Raw genomic sequence first — 4301 nt, forward strand, 5'->3', positions numbered from 1 at the left:
ATTCTATGACATGGTGGATGTTCCTGGGGTCGCTCTTGTGGATGTGCATGAAGCTCGAAAAAGTGGTGTCCAAGTCCAAAGCCACCATGACCTTAGGCGAGATCACCATGCCTCCGCAAAAGATGTCGTCCATGTTTGGCTTCTCATCTCTCTGAGTGCTTGATTTACATGGAGGCGCAGACACGACTATCGGATGGACAGAGAGAGATAGAGTGAGAGAAATAGAATTACTTATTGCATTACATTAGAATTGTAATGTTACAATCAACTTAGATGTTGAATTTAGGTACAACTCACACAAAACGATGGCTACATTTACAACCTTAACATATATATATGTGTGTACATATATATCTATTTATGCATGTATGTAGGCACTAAGTATGGGAGCATAGCATCCAAAGGTTAGACGCTTCCTCTTGGGTATAGTTCTTTTTTTAACATGGGGTTGCGGTCATTGATCCACTCATGCATGGATTACTGCAACGTACCTTTGGTTTTACCACAGTTGAGAGTGCACTGATATCTAAAGAGGTGCAGTTGACTTTTGGCACTACTAGCCTCTACTTAGGTCTACTAGTATGTGTATGTATCTACGTGTTTGTATGCTAATATATATATCCTCTGGGAGAAAACTGTAATGTTACGATCAATTGATCACTTAGACATTGAATTTAGGTGCAGCCAACACAAAATGATCGTTACATTAACAACCCTAACATATATATGTGTGAACATTCTGTTTATGCATGTATGTACTCGAAGCCTGAGAAAGTGGTGCCCAAGTCCAAAGCCACCATGACCTTAGCCAAGACCTCCATGCCTCTGCAGAAGATATCGTCAATGTTTGGCTTCTCATCTCTGAGAGTGCTTGCTTTACATGGAGGCGCAGACATGACTCTGGGATGGAGAGAGCGAGATAGAGTGAGAGAAATAGAATTACTTATTGCATTACATTAGAATTGTAATGTTACGATAAATTGATCGCTTAGATGTTGAATTTAGGTGTACCGAGCACAAAATGATGGCAACATTTACAACCTTAACATATATATGTGTGTACATATATATCTGTTTATGCATGTATGTAGGCACTAAGTACGGGAGCATAGCATCCGAAGGTTAGGCGCTTCCTCTCGGGTATAGTCCCTTTTTAATCATGGCGTTGCGGTCATTGATCCACTCATGCATGGATTACCACAACAAACCTTTGGTTTTACCACGGTTGAGACTGCGATGATATCTAAAGAGATGCAGTTGACCTTTGGCACTACTAGCCTCTACTTAGGTCTACTAGTATGTATATGTATCTACGTGTTTATGTGGTAATATACTTGTGTACGTATATTTAGATGAGTGAGTAGGGTGGAAAGGTTAATCTTATAATGCTCTTCGTAATGTAGATGTCTGACGACAAAAAGACTGGTGAGGAGCAGCCATCTGGCTCTTCTTTTGGTTGGTTCAAATCTCAGGTAGGCTCCCACTCGGGGCGGACATCGCCTCCAGTGGACCCGAGTCTTGAGTCGGTGAGAACAAGCAAAGAAATAAATAATGTTTCTACGTAGTTAACCATAAATCGTGAGTGTCATAGGTTTTTTTTTTGTTATTTGGGCATGGCCATCCTACACCTACCCTGATCAGATTTCTGCACCGGTCGTAGATCGTGACTTACAACAGGCTATCTCTTTATGTGAGCAGTACCTTTGTTCGACGAAGGATTTTTTTGGATGCTACACTCCACAGTAGCTTGCGACCTACATAATTTCTCTGCAGACTACACCATGGGGGAGCCAGGGAGGGATTCCTTACCTATAGAGCCTCGCACCGACGGCACCTTCCTCTACTCTCCCTTCCATTCATCCTACTTCTATTCCATTGCAGGGTCCTACTCCCCTTGCATCACGGGGTCCTACTCCCATGGCATCATAGGGTCCTACACCACTCCATTCCACTCCGGCTTTGCCAGAACATCGTCGACGGACTTCCTCTGGCAGTGCACGTCGACGCTCGTCTTAGGGTAGCTAGCACCGTGAGAGACGAAGCGGCGGCAGATCTTGTGGTTTTGCATGTTTTGGTAGTGGCGGGGGAACGGAGTCCCCACTTTTAGTGCGTGCCGCACCTGACGCAGAGGACAAGGATACTGATGCAGCCGTGCCAGACACGCATGGGTGCTACTACAGGGTTAAATATGGCAAGGAGGTTGATTTCGTCACAGCGCATGGCAGGGCATTTCGATGCCATCTACAAATTCTTATACATTCAACATATAAGACTTGTTTTATAAAATTTAGAGACCAACTGCCCGATCATGCACGGTACATTGAGGATGCTCTGTTAGGTAGATTTCCAAACGCCCTCGATCAACGTTTTTCACAACAATGGTTGGAGGGCTACATAAAGACATTTCTAAAAAACAAGCAGTCCAGTGTGCGGTGCACAGCAGGCAAATAGGTCAGAGATCCAGATAGGAGTTACCGTGGTGGCAACATGGCAGACGTGGAGTGGGAGTAGGCAATTCAAGAGAAGAGCGACCAAGCTGCGACGGGCTCATCATATAGACAACAACGCGAGGTCCGCGCAAGACAAAATCCCACGCACTATAGCTCAGGAGGCAAGGGAGATTGAAAGGATAAATATGTAAGATTATTTAATTATAACGTCGATCATTGATTATAAAGATTGTAGTTGATAAATTGGTATCGTTATTGCTAACTTAGGAAAATGTCACTCTCTCTCGACCAACCAAAGAGATGGTCAAGTATCGGGAGCAACATACAGAATTTGATACTTGGTGAATATGGTTGTTTGAAAACAACCACATCTCTCGCGAGCAATTCAACGCGGTGGTTGAACCACTACAAGCGGTAAGTTTAAACAAGTAATTTTGTATCAATTTTTTTGAGCTGTGGATAATTGTTTAATTTTGTTTGGGTTTATGTAGAGTCAAAGTGATCCAACATACGTGCCTCTGGACAACGACGAGGATTAGATAAAAAAATGTTTTGTCAAAACTTTTGTAAAGTCCCAATGTGGCACAATGTATATACAACTATTTACTTTCTATTGTAACTTTTTTAAATAGTTGATCTTCTACATTTTTAATTGTTAAGGTAAAGTAATTTCAATTTCAGTTTTTTGGTATTTTTTATACTTTTCCAAAAAACAATTGATGTTTTATTGCTTTTATGCAGGTCAAAAAATAAGGTGCTCATTTGGGCCACCCAAATTTGGGTGGCCCAAATGAGCACCTTTATTTTTGAACTGGCATTTAGCGATAATATACGCGGTAATAGTAGCGGCAAAGGTCATGGTAATAGCAGCGGGTATATTGCCGCGACTATTACCGCGCTTATTGCTAACAAACCACTACCACATTCATAGCCGTGGTTATTGCCGCCCACACAAATTTTTCTCTCTCCTTTTTCCTTTTTTTTTACGCGGCAATGTTGGCGGTTTTTGACAACTCCTCTTATAGTGTGAAACCTTGTTCACACCATCAACAATGGTTGCAATGCCAATAGTAGCATAGTCCGTCAACAAGAAGGTGCATGCGACATGCCATAGCCAAGACGAGCGATCTTTAAGTGTCATCAACTTTGGATGCGAACAAAATCATAGCAGTGACGGCCAATAGTGACCATATCTCACGGACATTGATCGTCCCCAACATTCTGTTGGCGAGTGAGAGAGAGAGAGAGAGAGAGAGAGAGAGAGAGAGAGAGAGAGAGAGAGAGAGAGAGAGAGAGAGAGAGAGAGAGAGAGACATAAGACACCACTAACTGCATCCCCAAAGTGTGTTGAATACTCACACTAGATATACATATATAGAGGGGACCCAGTCTATATATAGAGTATCTCCATATATAGCTCAACACCCCCGCTCAAAAAAGGGTCCCCTGTTGCGGATGAAAAAACCCTCGGGGACTCAAGGAAAAAATCCATAGCTCTATATACAGTCATCATTTTATTAAAATATTGTTGATTGTACACAAATTGTTCATCAAGAGCTACATAACTCTTGTTATATACAAGGTTGGCCTCAAAGACTCAATCTAAAAGAAATAATAAAATCTCCAATATAGTTTGTTAATCTTCAACTCGTCGTTTGTACTGTTAAGTATAGAACCTGATTTACCCTTGTAATTTTCTGTGGTAAAAACGCACATTTGTAAGGCCCCCATTATGAGGAGAAGCCATCGTGCGTGAAGGAAAATCACTCACCGGACACCAAAATTTTCACGGACAAGAATCGGGGGCAAAAACAACCGGTCGGTTGGTTGGTGGCCGGTAGTCAATGGCCG

The sequence above is a fragment of the Adiantum capillus-veneris genome, chromosome 8, assembly GCF_014529385.1.
Source record: "Adiantum capillus-veneris isolate H3 chromosome 8, ASM1452938v2, whole genome shotgun sequence".
In the NCBI taxonomy this organism is placed as follows: Eukaryota; Viridiplantae; Streptophyta; class Polypodiopsida; order Polypodiales; family Pteridaceae; genus Adiantum; species Adiantum capillus-veneris.